We start from the raw sequence: 18,025 nt of genomic DNA, 5'->3' as shown, positions 1-18,025 counted from the left end.
TATGCAGATTTCACCATCTCCTCCCGGTAAGTTGATTGTGAATTAACGTTATGCATTGTGTTCTCGCATCGCCTGTCACAAGCTATATAATTAATTTATACTTTATCCCTGTAAAGGGCGGCTATTCCAACCCCTGTTCGTTTTTCGAACAGATACCTTTGGTGAGCTATGATTCTGTGAGGGCAATTAAATCGTAAATCGTTTGAAAAGGTATTTTGAAGGATCGTCGTTGTCTTGGTACGAAAACCTCTACAGTCCTGGTGATATATTGCTAAAGACATGGGGGAGTATTTGAATAAATATTAGTGAGTAAGCGGTAAGTTATACATATAAATGATAACTTCAGTAAATGAGTTCGGTTATGAGAAGTGTTGACTGATTTAGGAAGTTTGTGGGAGAGGGTGAAATGGTAGAGTGAGGGTGGGTGTAATAGGAGTGGATAAAAGGAGGGGGGAAATGTAAAGGGAGACATATGAGTGTATGAAAAATCCATTATACGACTCGAAGAGAATGCCGATCGTCTCAGGCTATTTTTTTTAGGTCCTCTTCCTTGAAAATTGGTATGGGAGGCGAAGTGGGATTTTTTTCTCACAAATATCCTGGTGTTTTTTAGCCACGTGAACTGGAATCCCTTCTCCTTGGCAATTCCCTTGGCCCGAAAAAGGAGGTTTTTGTTAGAACTAGTGAGATGGTCGTTGACATAGATTTTTCTATCGTCACCAGGGTAATTCAGGTCCTTCGTGCTTATTCCTTTCCTTCGTCGAATTTCCGTGATGAATTCATTTTTACGCGAGCGGGTGGTGAATTAAAAATTATTAGTTTGATTAATTTGAAATGAAGTGGGTCTTTCGCCGTGACTCTGGTGGCGAACTCTATTTCATTAGTTTTAAAGTTGTGTATGCCCATTTTGTTTGCTATCTCTGATAGGATGTTTGGAATGTTTTCATTGTTATCTTGAGATATTCCTTTTATTTCGATATTCTGTAGTCTCATCCATTGCTCCCTTTTGTTGGAATCTTCTTGCATCGAAGGTAAGGTAAAGAATATGAAAAGAATTTTTTAATAACATTTTTAATATAGCCAAAAAACTAACAACGCAACGTTGCTATTTCAGTTTTATCCGCAATTAAACAAAACAAAATCTAGATTATAACATTTTTCTTTTTCAGAATTTGTTATTTTTGACCAAAATCTATGTATACACAGTATTTTTAAAATATAAGACTAAAAAAATTACACAAACAATTTATTTTTAATTCATGCACACAAAATACCTAAATCATTACTGTCACGCTCTACACTACTGCTTTAGGATAGAGGAAACAAACTGCTTATACAGGGTGTCCGGCGGGAAAGTGAGCTACCTTTGGGAGGTGATTTTACGTGATGGTAGGAGTATTAAAGGTTTTTTTTTTCGAATTAAGGTCGAATTCGTGGGAAGAAAAGTGTCTCTTTAGATCTCCTTTCCGACGGCACGAATAGTTACAGTCGGGACATGAAAAAGGTTTTTCACCACTGTGGGTAATCATATGACTTTTAAGATTTCCCTTTGAAGAGCATGAATTGTTACAATCGGGACATGAAAAAGGTTTTTCCCCACCGTGGGTAAACATGTGCCTTTTTAGAGATTTCTTCCAATAGCATGAATATTTACAGTCAGGACATGAAAAAGGTTTTTCACCACTGTGGATAATCATATGAATTTTAAGATTTCCCTTTAAAGAGCATGAATACTTACAGTCAGCACATGAAAAGGTTTTTCACCACTGTGGGTAAGCATGTGACTTATTAGACCAAGTCTCCGTTTACATGAATAGTTACAGTATGGACATGAAAAAGGTTTTTCACCACTGTGGGTAATCATATGACTTTTAAGATTTCCCTTTGAAGAGCATGAATAGTTACAATCGGGACATGAAAAGAGTTTTTTACCACCGTGGGTAAACATGTGCCTTTTTAGATCTCTCTTCCAATAGCATGAATATTTACAGTAGGGACATGAAAAAGGTTTTTCACCACTGTGGGTAAGCATGTGAATTTTTAGACAAAACTTCCGTTTACATGAATAGTTACAGTATGGACATGAAAAAGGTTTTTCACCACTGTGGGTAATCATATGACTTTTAAGATTTCCCTTTGAAGAGCATGAAATGTTACAACCGGGACATGAAAAAGGTTTTTCCCCACCGTGATTAAACATGTGCCTTTTTAGATCTAGCTTCCGATAGCATGAATATTTACAGTCGGGACATGAAAAAGGTTTTTCACCACTGTGGGTAATCATATGACTTATAAGATATCCCTTTAAAAAGCATGAATAGTTACAGTCAGCACAAGAAAAAGGTTTTTCTCGAGTATGGGTGCGCAAATGTCGTTCTAACGATGATTCGTAATTGCAGGAATAGTTGCAATGATGACAATGGTGTTGTTTTTTTCCAGGACCTGTCTTCCGGAAGCCGCCTGAAAAATATTATGCATAAAGCTTATAAACATAATATATAATAAATGTAAGCAAATACAGTAAAATCATAAAAGCATTGGAAGAGCATAAATTGTTTACTTGAGCCTGCTCAAAAATTTCTTTGACTCTTAAGCGGGTTTTACAATGTTAAATTAACAACGACAAAAATTCCATGTCTCTGGAATGTGTTACATGTAGAATTATTTTATATAAATTCAATGTGAAAACACAACAAATTATTTATATTCTGGTCGAGGACCTTACCACTTCTTAATTACGTTTTACTTACCGCCAACGCTTTAATCAATTATTTAACTAGTGAACTCAGTGCAAAAATAAATTATATTTTATTTTTTGATGCCCTGGTGAAAGGCAACAACGGAATCAATAAAATTTAATATTGTAAAAAAATTATAAATATTCTGATCACCTGCGATCTTGGTAATCTTTTCGGAGTGCTCTAAGCATTCTTTTTTAACATCTGGGAGGTCTATGTCAATATCTGTATAAGGCATTCCCCCTCTAACTTCTTCTCGGGGTCCTGATTCTGTCTTGATGGTAACAGTTTCAATATCACCTGGAGAAACGAAACACAATACGAATAGTGATATGCTGAGAACAAAAGTGTATAACATTAAAAATTACGGTCGCCCTTCTCAGAGTTAACACTATATCAAATGATATTTTGATTGTGAGAAGCGTTTTAACGCTTGTAAAAGACGCCTGTTGACGGTTAAAGAGTTACTTAATACGGAAAAAAATTATGATTCAAAAATGTATTTCATAATTCACTAAAAATCACATGAAGTGAAATTCGAATTTGTAAATATGCAAGATCAAATAAAACAAAGAAACGACCAAATGGTTGAGGGGATTTTAATAAATGCAATTGCATCATCTTATACAGGTTTTATCAACAAATAAAGTTATTCCGCGAGAAGAAGTCTAACTAACCATCACGCCGACAGAGAGGACGGACACACTCTTCTTGCCTAATTCATATTCATACATACTCTTTTATAAAGGCGAAATCAATTACACTATTCCGCTACACATACCATGCGACAATAAACAAAATAAACAAAAACTCAGGTATCGGATTATATATTTCTAATCAGTATAATGTTCTCAATATTAAAGAAATAATTAATGTTAGTAATGTTAACATATTAAATATAGAATTTAAAGACGTAAATAAATATTACAACATTATTGCAATTTATCGCACGCATACATCGATAGTACCTCAATTTATAGATGAATTAAAAAATATTTTGTTAAATTTTAGAAATAAAAATACCATTATTGTTGGAGATATGAATTTAAATATCGCAAACGACTATTCTAGTAAAGATAAAGACACATATCTAAATATGTTAGCAGAACTCAATTATTTATCGTGCATAAATTCTTATACTAGAAATATTAAAGGTCAACGCCCCTCATGCTTAGATCACATTTTTACAAATATTCCTGATATCAAAAATATAAAATCAGCTGTCATTCATACATCTATCACTGATCATTATTCATGTATTATTAACTTTAAATTAAGCAATCCAACTTTGCCATTATTTAAACAAAATAATTACTCAAAAAAGTACTTAATATGGATACATTAAAACACCAATTAGAATCAGAAAATTGGAATAAATTATTAACTCGGTCTTAGCACACAATCCTTGTCTCATTCCATGCCTGAAAAACTTATAATCTTACAAAAAGATCGCAGCCAAAAAAATAAGGAATTCATTAACGGCAATATTGTTAGTAATTAAATTAAATATACGCCAACAAAATGTCAGAAAGCTGACTAAATGGCTTCGATTAAACAAATTAAGCCTCAATGTTAAAAAAACCCATTACCTTAGTTTCAGAAAAAAAGATAACATGGGTATGAATATCATTCTTGGAAATGAAAAGCTACAACATGTTCAAGTAACGAAATATTTGGGGTTACTCATAGACTCTAACCTCTCGTGGAACTCCCATGTTGAGAATGTAAAATCCAAAATTTCCCCGATAACCGGTGTACTTTATCGACTCCAAGGTGTGCTCCCCACATTTGCGAGCAACATATTATGCTATGATTCACTCCCACCTGAGTTATCTAATTAGTATCTGGGGAACCATTACCAAAAAAAGAAGTTCAGAAATTCAAGTAATTCAAAATAGAGCCGTACGTAATATATATAATCTGCCATGGGATACACATGTCAAAGATATATACTCACAGACACAAATACTTCCCATTACAGTCCTGCCAAAGTTAACATCACAACTGCCATTCTACAAATAATTCAACACTCCTCACACACCAACACTAAACCAGTCTTTGATTATGACATACACCAGCACAAAACACGATCACAAAATCAAATACATTTATCGTCATCTACTTACACGACCAAATTTGGAATTAACTCAATACGTTTCACATAAACAATATAACGCATAACCTAGTAATTTAAAACTTGCGGCAATGAACAAAAAAACATTGGCAAAAGTTCTTTAAAGCTACTCGTTAGCAGTTTCATTAATGACTAACACAATATTTCTCTGGAACTCCATAATAGCATCTGCGTTTATTTATTTTAATGTATTTTATTTATTAGTCTTTTCCTTTCAAATGTTGTCTTTCCCGAAATGAGTTTTATAAACTCACTGGGAATAATACATTATTATTATTTATTTTATTTATTTATTTATAATGTATTACAAAAAACATGGTACGTAACACATTATTCCCAATGAGTTGAGATAAAACTCATTACGGGAAGTACAGACACATAAAATACATTTTACAAGGATATTACACTTTTAAAAAAAATACAACATATTGAAAAGTAAAAGAAAAATAAATAAAAAAAGGAAAAGTGCATTGTCGAAAAAAAAAGAAAAATACATTGTTAAGAATAGAGATTTTAGAAATACTGAGAGACATCTCACATGAAACATAGTAAACCAACATATGAAAGCGAGCAAAAATTCACTGGTTTAAAAACATTTTCAGGAAATAATCTTTAAGCGTTTTAACTAATATTTTTTTGTTAGTTACTGATTGCTTTATTTCATTAGGTAATGCATTGTATTGTCTATATGCAATATATTGTAATGAGTTAATACCAAATTTTGTTGTGTGGGTAGACGATGCTAGGTGTATAAGATTTTGGGACCGTGTTTCTTGCTGGTGTATGTCTGAATTAAATGCTGGTTTGATGTTAGTGTGTGAGGATCTATGTATGATTTGTAATATTGTACAAGTGATATTGTATTTAGGTAGAACCGTAAAAGGAAGTATGTTTGTCTTTAAATATATATCTTTGATATGTGTATCCCACGGTAGACGGTAGATATTCCTTATTGCTCGATTTTGAATCACTTGTATTTCTGATATTTGTTTTTTAGTAATAGTGCCCCAGATACTAACTAAATAACTCAGATGGGAGTGAATCATCGCATAGTATGTGGCCCGTAGTAGAGATGTAGAGAGAAGACCTTGGAGTCGGTACAGTACGCCGGTTATTGGGGATATTTTAGATTTCACATGCTCAACAAGGGAATTCCACGAAAGTTTAGAGTCTATTAATAGCCCTAAATATTTCGTGACTTCTATATTTTGGAGCTTCTCAGTTCCAAGTGTGATATTCATGGGCACATAATCCTTATTACCGAAAGTTAGGTAGTGCGTTTTTTTTATATTGAGGCTCAATTTATTCTATTATTTTGTTATCACTTTGTAATGTATTATCTTGAAATAAAAAAAAATAATAAAAAAACAGGCCTTTGAAGCTCAGAGGTAGAATGTTGTCCCGCTAAGACAGAGATCCCCAGTTACGACCGTTAATATTTTCTTGAATTTCGGCGTCTTGATATAATAAATTAAAACTATTATTTATTTTTATCATTCTCCGACTTATGTCAGAGTTAAATCTTCCCCACAGGAAAAACTAAACCCTCCACACACTTTTCAATAGATGCTCATTTAGTAAATCCACATTATGCAAGTGCATTACATAAGCATACAAAATAATAGAAATACAACAAGTCAAATCACCAGAGATCAAATGGAAAAATAATTCAACGAATCCAGATATTTTCATATCAGAGGGTTCGGCTCGGTAGAACTCCTAAGTGGACCTATAAATCCTACTGATCCCTCAATATAAGTATTTAAAAAATCTTTCGTAATCCTACATGTTTTTAATATGACTGCTTTTAGCATTTTTATGTATGAATTCTTTAACAGATCTAATATGTCTAAATTTTGAATGAGAAAAATGTAAGATTAAATATTCCCATTGATTTGTGCAAGTTTGGTTTAATGGTTTAAATAATTTGTTTCTTTAGTTTCAAAGGGTAAAAGAACTAAACGTTTACCATGAGAGAACCCGTTAGTTTCGAGCTATTCTGTGAATGAGCCTATGGCAAATATATATAAGGAATATATGCGGCAAACTTTACTAAAAAGGAATAGTTACACACGGAACTGATTTTTGTAGACTGTGAGTCAGCGTGTGACGTTTTAAGGATGAATTTTGTGAAAATGAATGGTTGCAGTCGGTACATGAAAAACGTTTTTCTCCGGCGTGGGTAATCATGTGATTGTTTAGATCTCCCTTCCGACAGCTTGAATATTTACAGTCGGGACATGAAAACGGTTTTTCTCCACTGTGGATAAACATGTGACTTTTTAGATTTTTCTTTGTGTAGCATGAGTAGTTGCATTCAGGACATGAAAAGGGTATTTCTCCACCGTGGGTAAGCCTGTGACTTTTTAGATCTCCCTTCCGACAGCTGGAATAGTTACAGTCGGGACATGAAAAAAGTTTTTCTAGACTGTGGGTAAGCATGTGACTTTTAAGATTTCCCTTTGTGTAGCATGAATAGTTGCATTCGGGACACGAAAAAGGTACTTCCCCACTATGGCTATACATATGTGTTTTAAGTAATTCCTTTGTAGAACATGAATAATTGCAGTCGGGACACGAAAAAGGTTTTACTGCACTGTGGGTAAACATGTGAATTCTAAGACTACTCTTTGAAGAACATGAATATTTGCAGTCGGGACAAGAAAAAGGTTTTTCTGCACAGTGGGTAAACATGTGACTTTTAAGATATCCCTTTGTACAGCATGAATAGTTGCAGTCGGAACATGAAAAAGGTTTTTCCCCACGATGGACAAACATGTGTCTTTTAAAATCTTTCTAGCGATAACATGAATAGTTACAGTCGACACACGAAAAAGGTTTTTCACTACTGTGTGAATACATGTGACTTTTAAGATTTCCTTTTGTATAACATGAATAGTTGCAGTCAGGACATGAAAAAGGTTTTTCCCCGCTGTGGCTCAGTACATGAATTTTAAGATGCCCCTTAGTAGAACACGAAAAGTTGCAGTTGGAACAAGAAAAAGGTTTTTCTTTAATGTGAGTAAACTTATGACTTTTTAGATCTCTCTTTCGATAGCATGAATAGTTACAGTCGGAACAGGTAAAAGGTTTTTCACCACCATGTGAAAACATGTGACTTTTAAGATTTCCTTTTGTGTAGCATGAATAGTTGCAGTCGGGACAGGACAAGGGTTTTACCCCACTGTGGCTCAATCTATGAATTTTTAGATGCCCTTTTGTAGAACATGAAAAGATACAGTCGGAACATGAAAAGGGTTTTTCTTTAGTGTGGGTATACATGTGACTTTTCAGATCTTTCTTCCAGAAGCATGAATATTTACAACCGGGACACGACAAAGGTTTTTGTCCACTGTGGGTAAACATGTGAATATTAAGACTTCCCTTTGTATAACATGAATAGTTGCAGTCAGGACATGAAAAAGGTTTTTCTCCACTGTGTCTAAGCACATGAATTTTTAGATGCCCCTTTGTAAAGCAAGAAAAGTTGCAGTCGGAACATGAAAAGGGTTTTTCCTTAACATGGGAAAACAGGTGAGTTTTTAGAGCTCCTTTCCGATGGGTTGAATAGTTGCACTCGGGACATGGAAAAGGTTTTTCTCCGCTGTGGGTAAACATGTGAATCTTAAGACTTCCTTTTCTGGAACATGAATAGTTGCAGTCAGGACATGAAAACGGTTTTACTCCAGTATGGGTGTACAGGTGCAGTTCAAGCGTCGACTTACGAGAGCAAGAATAGTCACAATGAGGACATGAGTATCGTTTTTCCCCAGGTCGCGCCCTTAGCAATCCGCCTGAAAAAGATAAAAATGAGATCAATATATATTAAGTGTAAGCAGATACAGCGTAATTAAGAGCACGTATTGTTAACTTGAACCTGCGCGCTAACTGCTCTTGTACGCTCCAGAACGTGCCACGAGTAAGATTATTTCAAATTAATGAAATGCGCAATAAGAATAAATAAATAAATTAAACTCGCAGTCGAGAACCTCACCCTTGACCCACACTTAAATAATACCGCCAAATCCTTAATTAGGTAAGTCAGTGCGCAAATACATTAAATTCTGTAAAATGATGGTCCGATGAATGACCACCACAACAGAATCAAACAAATTTTATTTAAAAAAATTGAATTACTTGCGGTCTGGGTTATTATTTTAGAGCGCTTTAAGCATTCCATTTTAACATCCGGGAGGTCTATGTCAAGATCCTTATAAGGAATTCCACCTCCAACTTCTCCTCGGGATCCTTGTTCTGCCTTAATGGTAACTGTCTCCAAATTAATATTACCTAGTGAAACGAAACACAATACATTGGTACCTCGTGCACTACTTTGTAAAAAACTGAAAGAAATTAATGTATCCGCTTCAATATTAACATTCTGGTATCATCAACAACAAACCCAAGTTATCTGAGAAAATTAAATGTTACCAGTTAATATGGAAAAAGGCGACAAGGAAGTATTTCTATATAAGATTCTAAATGATGCATCAGAATCAGTTTCTTACCACAGACTAGATGGCAAGTTGTTGTGTGGACCCGGTGTAGCGCGTTAAATAATTATGTGTGCGAACATTATAAAAAAATCATAGGGTAGGCTCGATAAGCATTTTAGACAACACTTTATTTTAGCCTGTACATTTTGATTTAATTTTTGCAGCTGTGATCCGGCAATAAAGAGAAGAAAATATTTCAAATTTTTATTATTTTATGTGTACAGTTGATTTGTTGTTGATTTCAAATATATATATACTAACAAATCCAGTATGCAGGGACACTGGCGGGTCTAGAGTCGTTCATAATAATTTAGCTTGTAGCTTGACCTGTACGACCAAGGAGGTAAACAATCATTTTCCTTATACCGTCGTTGGGAAAACGGTGGGGGCCCTCCAATATACATTATGATGTTAAGAGTGCGGGATATTTATTTATTTATTGTAAGAAACAAACAGCATTTTTTTACAGGATTAGTTATACAAGAGGTTACATATGAGGTAAGCCAAAATAGTTTCTTATGCTAGTGTTGGTTAATGTGATATAATACAAGATTGTAATTGGTTATAACCATTAACTGAAAATGAAAATGAAATTAACAAAAAAAATAAAAAATAAAAATAAAAATCATTTAAATATATTAGAAGGAAGAAGGAATAGGAAAGGGCAAGAGGCAGAGGGAGATGGGATGGGGACAGGAGACGCTCATGTTGTACCTTTTCTATAACTGTACATTGATTTAATTAATATTTGTGGTCGTGCGCTTGACTTCGTTTCGGTATTTCACAAGAGTATTATTAAGAATATCGATATTATTAAATTGCGTGTTATATTGCGCGCATATACGGGGGATTGGAGAATTTTTTCTAAGGTTGGTTCTGCACGCGGGCAAATGAAAAAAATGGTTTTGTCTGGTTGGCCTTGTAGGTATGTGAATTCTTAAATAATTTACGAGTTCAGGAGAGTCCAGGCCGTTATTCAGAGTTTTGTATAAAAATATTTGATCAGATATTAATCTACGTGTTTGAAGTGGAGTAAAGTTGTGAAATTTGTGAGTTCATATGTACAAATTAAAATAATAGTATTACCAGCCGTTTGGTGAATTCTTTCCGAGTGCTCCAAGCCTTTCCGTACAATGTCTGGAAATTCGAAGCCAATTTCAGAAAACGAAATTTCAATTTGTTTTCCTTCTGTAGACCCTGGTTCTATTTTGAAGGTGACTCCGTCTTGAAAAGAATGCTCCGGGTTACTAAATTTACCTGATAACAGAAAAACTTAAGTGAAAATTGGATACTTACACTAAAGAAGATGCTTGGTATGTTATATGACTCTTGGATACTTGACAACCGATATGTAACATCAATATCGGTTGAGAGAGCATGCACAATGCCACGCTACAACATGCGTGACATTGTGCATACTCTCTCTACCGTTCATAGTTAATGTCGACTTCATTAAAAAGGGTCGTTTCACTCTCTCAGCTTTGCGAAAAACGGTTCTACCGGCGTCCACCTTTTCTACTTCACTTAATAACGCAGAACTCTTAAAGGTGTGAAGTACAGCAGTCCCTTACGATAGCCAAAACCCTCTTTCCAGACTCCCTTCACAACGTTGCCCAGACAAAAAAATTAAGGCGATGCACTACGTCGTGTAATATTTTAAATTGAGCCGCTATCAATAACAACCCTTACGTAGATGGCGATAAGGTTTAAATTCCCGCTTAACACCATCAGCCTGTTTTGATTTATGCAAGAAAAAAACATGGCCAGAAATTGCATTTTATTTTATTTTGTGGATGTTCAGGCATATATATGTATTTTTTTTTGATTATTTTATAAATAACTTTATTTTTCACATTATACAATAAAATCATAACTGAAAATGGGTTCGTAAGTAGGAGATTTTGAACTTTAAAGCAGTTTTCATAGGCTTGTACATTATTTTTTTCTGGGCTTATAAAATGACTTATAAAATGACTAAAAAATACTCGATTATTTCAAAGGCCAAGATGTATTCTACTAGCAGTATTTAATGAAAGCATCTGAAACATTTCTAGGCGACCAAATTTTCAAACCAAAAACACATAATTTTGCATTACTACGTATGGCATCGCCTTAAATAGAATATTAGTAACATAACCCAGAAGAGTAGCTTAGGTCAATATGTAGGAGTGAGCATGTCAATACGGACAAGCAAAAACCTACAGTTTTTATTATTATTCCCGATCGCATATTGCGTCTGTGTAACAGTTATGTACCAAAATTTAAAAAAAACACCTGAATTGCTTTCGGAAATGGATTCCGGAGATTCTTTTTTGATAAAAGGATAGTCTATATCGATTTCCGTAAGTATAACAGGAACACTCTCTTCCGCACTTGTGCCTGGTTCTAACTTGATGGCGGTGGAATCCATGCTCTTGCGTAAGGATCTGGTAGTTCTGTTTCACTTTAATTTTGTTATGAGTTCGAAGGATTTCTCGAGAGAAGGATGGAATGTTGTCATTCAAGGTTTTCAAATCGACGAAACGAGTAAAGCCTCAATAACATAACCAACAAAAAAGTGACAGGATGCACGCGGAGATCTATCCATAGAAATTACGGAATTAAGAAAAAAACAAGTTTCTGATTATGTGTTGCCATCTAACACCAGCGAACAAACTCTTGTAAAGTAAGAACTTTCAAGACCTGTTGACATTTATGATTATTTTCTTCAACCATTTATTGTCTGAGTCAAACTAATTTTGTAACGTCTTATTATATTTCCGTTGCTTCTTGCGTCGCACGGTTTGTTATCTACTTATGGTCGCACGCAATACCTTGCAGCTCACCTTTTCTGAAGTCATATTGTATTAACTGTACAATATTTGTGGTATGTTTAATCATTTTGGGTCATTTCAATGACCATTACATATATTTTCCTGATGTCATTCAAATTCTTGCACTTCTATTTATCTAGTGACGTTTCTTCAACACATTAGAACTGAAGCCTTGTACTTAAGTAGATTTTTGTTATGTTGACTAATTAAGACTTAATCCTCTTAATTAGTGTAAGTTTCTTAGAGAATATATCACATTTTTCAACATTCGAGATATAATTTATATTGAGGTACCCAACACCAACCACGTTAACATGCGACAGAAGACAGTCATCCATTGTTGATTTACTTCCGCTGTCACAAATGTTAACCACGAGATTAGTGAGTTCCTCCAATTGTTCAATTCTATTAGACCACATTTTTACGTCTTGCCTTTACTCATTGTAAATATTATAACATCTACGAGATTATTTTCCTTTACTCCGTGAAATAATAAACCGATGTTGTAGGTATTATATACCAGATCTGATCAGGAAACACGGCTATCGCCGTTTTCAGCAACTTTTAGGTTCAGAATGGTGTCATCTGCGTCATCTGCTTCGACCCATGCAAACCTCACCATAGTACATTTGACAGTTCTACACTTTGTGTAGCTACTGTCACTAGAATTACTCATTTAAGTTGATGATCACCATATAAATATATTTTCTATCGGTCTTCTTTCTTTTTTTTTATATGTGTTTATTCAGTTTTTTTTTATTTGTACATTATTTTCTCTTGCTTAGATCTTACAAAACTGATCAATCAGTTTAATTGTAAGAAATCTCTCACTTTTCTATTTATTAGCTTATAATAATATATTTAGTTTCAACTTGATATCTTGGTACCACAATATTAACTGTTTTTATGTTTGACGGAGGTAGAACGATCTAATTTTCGTTTTTATTTTTGAATAACATGTCTCATTTTTAATATCTTCTGGTAATGAGTTAAACAATTCCGGAATTTTATGTCTTTTTGTTCTATCTCCGTATACATTTTGCGATATTTTAATAATAAACATTTGTGCTTCTCTATGCCTAGTAGGGTAAATATGGTTTACAGTTTTTTTGAATTCTGTATTCCAGAATTCATCTAGCGTTAGTTGGTAATCTATCCTACTATGTATAGAGAGCACATTACACAATACGAAAACATTTTTTTATAATCGCCTTCACATAATTGTATTTTTTTTTGCCTGATATCAATTTTAGGAAACGGATTTGTAATTGTTCTATTTTATTTAAGTACGTTTTATACGTTAATCCGTAACTATTTACTCCGTATCCTATAATTGATTCCGCTAATGCATTATATATACAGTATAATATATTTTTATTAACAAAGTTTTTTAGGTGATTAAATTTCCCTAATATGGATCTTAATGTATTACATACATTTTCAATGTGATTTGACCAGTTAAAATTGACATCTATTGTAAGACCAAGGTATGTATATTGGTAAACTTTTTCTATGTTTGGGCATTTACATGGCAGAGATTGGTTTTTTGTGTGAAAACAATCGTATGAATGACTTTTTATATGCAGTTCTTTATCCTGACAACTTGCATTTGGGTAGAGTGTATAAGCATATATTTTGTTTTTTTTGCGTTAATAATAATTCCATTGTCGTGGGACCATTTAATTATGTTATTTAGGTCTGTTTGTAAAATTTCCTCAATTTTCTGTAGATTTCTGTCAGCACATATGATGCAAGTATCATCTGCAAACATGTAACATTTACAACGTTTTATTACGTTAGGTAAACTGTTTACTTGCATTATATAACGCGTAGGTCCCGATATCGACCCTGTTGCTACTCCAGTGTCTGTTAACATTTCATCACTGAAAATTCCGTCAATTTTAACTTTAATTTTTCTATTTAATAGATAATTTTTAAACATTTTATTTAAAGGACCTCTAATACCACATTCTTCCATTGCCTTTAATAATGTTTGATGGTCCAATGTGTCAAAGGCCTTTTTAAAGTCTATTAAAATTATACCAACATAATATTTTTCATTTAAATGACAATTTATATGGTCAGTGAAATTAGAAAGTAATTGTGTAGTACTTTTTTCTTTTTGAAATCCGTACTGTATGGGATTTATGATTCTGTTTTTTTCTATAAAAATTGTATTTGGTTAAAGATACTAAGATATTTTGGTTAGAGAGCCCTTTCAATAAGTTTATCAATACACGAGAGAATCGCAATTGGTCGATAGTTTGTGAAATCTTTGTGATTTCCTGATTTATAAATAGGTCTGATGATGGATGTTTTAAGTTCGTCAGGCATGATACTTTTATTTACACAAAGGTTAATTAATTTAGTAAGGACTGGAATTATATTATCAGCAATTAACTTCAGGTCTTTAATTCTTATTTGGTCGTTGCCTTCTGACTTTTTAACATCCATATTATTAATTATTTTTTTTATATCTTTTTCTGTTACAGGTCTAAATCTCATTGACATAATAGCAGGAGTTGTATACATGTTACGATCTAAGAATTTTGTAGTACAATTGTGTCTTATGTCTTTTATTTCATTTACGAATGTTGTAGCAAATTTATCGCATAAAAACTTTGTGTCTCCTTGATTTCCCATATGTTGAAAGATTATTTTATCTAAATTTTGTTTAGGTTTTCCTATTAGGTTGTTTATTTCGTCCCAGAGTTTCCTCGGGTTTCCGTTTAAGCTATTTATTACACTTTTGTGGAATGCGTTTTTAGTAATATTAATATGTTTGTTTGTTTTGTTTCTATATCGAGTATATTCTAAACGAAATACCGGGTTATTTGGGCTATTCTCAAATTTTCGGTAAAGATAATCTCTTTTTTTAATCATGTTCTTAATTTCTTCAGTAACCCATGGATTGCTGTGCCTAAGATTATTTTCAAATGATATTTCTTTCTTCGAGGACGAATAAATATTATCAAATATATTTTTCAAAGTATAGTACAATTCTGAGGGACATTCAGTTTGTAATAATTTTCCCCAATTTACTAGTTTTAATTTAGAATATACCAATTTACTATCAATGGTTTCCCTTTTTTTTATTTAAATCCTTTGTAAGTACCTCTTTCCCGATTGCTACTCCTGTTATATAATGGTCGGATATTTTGTTAGTTACAATACATGAAAATCCAGTGTTACAACGGTTACGTATAGCAATATGGTCGATACATGAATAAACATTTTTACCGTTTAATATTTCATCCCGGGTCACATATAATATTACACTTTCTAAACCATTTTCACTGAGTAGATTTTGATATTCTGTAATTACACTATTTTTGGTATCCAATAAGTTCAAGTTAATGTCACCACAGTACAAGTAATTTGAATCAGATGAGGTCATTTGTAATATTTGCTTTAGTTCCTTCAGATATATATTCTTGTTGCTGCTCGGCGGACGATATACTGCAAGTATGTTTATGATATCTTGACAAACGGTGGTTATTTCTCCGTAGATTGTCTCGCAGCTTTTAAAAGAAATGTTTGTTTCCTTAAAAGTATGATGGTTTTTTAAGTACATGATAAGTCCTCCTCCTCTTCTTTTTTCTCGAGTATTTTCAATCGCGATGAAGTTTGGAATATTGAACATAGATATTGTTTCGTTTTTAGTATTTATTTCCGTTAGAAATATTACGTCAATAAACTGCAGAACGTCATTAATTTGTGCAATAAATGAATTAAAATTCTTTTTTAGTGATCTAATATTTAGGTGAATAGCCACAAACCTCATTTTAATCTTTGTAATAATCTTTGTAATAGTGTTGAATCTTCCATGACGTGAATTTATAACTGATAAAATAAGTGTTCCGAGTCAAAAGGTGTTTTTATTTTATTGTTAAATATATCTGTTTATATCACTCTCATTTTTGATGTGGATGATTTTGCCTTCACCTTCACTTCTTACTAATATTTTTGCATTTTGAACCCATATATATTTAAATTTTGTTTTCATTTTTTGTTCTGTGATGTACAGGAGGTCTTTTTTTTCTTAAGTGAGATTTTCGTTGATGTAAATTCGGCCATTATTTCCATTTTCGTATATATCATTGTTTGTCAGTATGATTTTCTTTTTTTGTAACCACTCGTCTCGGTTTTTTTGACGCAAGAACTTCACTATTACATTAGCCGGTTTGGAGTCTGTTCTATTCGGAAGTCTCCAATTTTTTTCAATTTTGTCGCAATTGGTGTTTAGTTTTTCCGCATTTTTTTTAATGGGTATTTCAATGTTTTCATTTTTTTTCATTTCCAGACCAAACAATTCAATATTACAGTTTTTTTCTGCTTGTTCAATCTCTTGAATCCTATATTCCAGTGCTTTGTTACATTTTTCTAGGTATGTATTTTTGTTTATAACTTCATTAAGTTTGTTCTCGTTTTCTTTTAGTTTTTTACCCAATTCCAAGTGTAGTGATATTAGCTCGTCGTATTTTTTGGATAGAAATTCAATAGACTGTGTGAGGGTCTCCATATCTTTTTTCATACTGTACATAATGCTAATTTTTTTATTTATTTCATTCAGAATATTCTTCATTTCTGGGATATTTTCTTGGTTTGAACCTTGTGACCCGCTGCCCTCGGCTCGTATGTTCACGGCTGCGTTATCACCTGCGTTCACGTTTATCGCTCGTTGTGTATCACAGATTTCGCAAATAAATTCCTTACCGACACTGGCGTTGTTTGTACATGATTTATGGAATGTTCCACTACAGACGTTGCACTTGATTGATTCACTGTCCTTAGCGAGATATTTTTTGCATTTTTTGCACTGCACCATTTTTGATTACTTTGAGCGCTACCCGTTTATTTATTTTACTTTTACAAGTTTTATTGTTCGCACTATGGTTTACACCGTACGTGTTCGCTGAGAGACGCGAAGACTGTGTAGTCAACATTGCGTTTAGTTCTCGCAAGTTATTATCTCTATTCTTTCGGTTAATTGGTAAAAGTGGCGATAAAATATTTTTGTTTTGTAAAGCCTGTGTTTTTTTTTTTGCCGCGCAGTTGTTTATTGCAATCATAATTCTGATTTAAATTCCAATCGCGGTGACAAGTAAATTTATAAAACACGATTATTTTATTTTTCAATCAGTTGAATAACTTTTAAAGTAAACGCAGTAAGTTATCAATAAAAAATTGTGTCTTCTATTTTCAAAATAATAGAGCTGCAAAACAATAATGTACACGTATTTCAACGTCATTTTACGTGTTTTTTTTTAAGAAAGGTGGATTTCAAATGGATATGAAACATTAGAAAAAATCCTCCAAACCTTAACCATTTTTAATATTAAATATTTTGGTAATTAATTGCAAGTATTTTTAAAATAAGAAATTGCATTTAGTCCATCTGTGATTTAATTTTTACTGACCAATATACCAAAAATGAATGTTTTTTTGAATAACCTAGTTTCCAAAATATTACATAAGTTTCGTGCCAAATAATATTTCCACTATGACTGATGTGATAAAGTTCATATTTTTTTTAATTTTACTGAGCATTTGCGATTCTGTTACAGGTCGTGATTTATTTCGAGCTGGGACCAACCACCATCGTTATATTAAACCGGAATGCTATCACAGAAGGCCATGGACCTTACCAACACAGAGAGTGTTACCATCAAGGAGGAACCAGGATCCCAGGAAGAGGGTGAAGGTGAGATGCCGTTTACGGATATAGATATATACCTCCCGGGTGTGAAGAAGGAATGTTTGCAACATGCGGCGAGTACTACGACAGACACAAAATGTATAATGTTGATTTTAGATGTTCGGAATTCATATCTGTTTTGGACT

Source organism: Hesperophylax consimilis, chromosome 20 (assembly GCF_061612785.1).
Source record: "Hesperophylax consimilis isolate HC1 chromosome 20, BYU_Hcon_1.0, whole genome shotgun sequence".
NCBI classification, from domain to species: domain Eukaryota; kingdom Metazoa; phylum Arthropoda; class Insecta; order Trichoptera; family Limnephilidae; genus Hesperophylax; species Hesperophylax consimilis.
Note: the sequence above shows the minus strand (reverse complement) of the source record.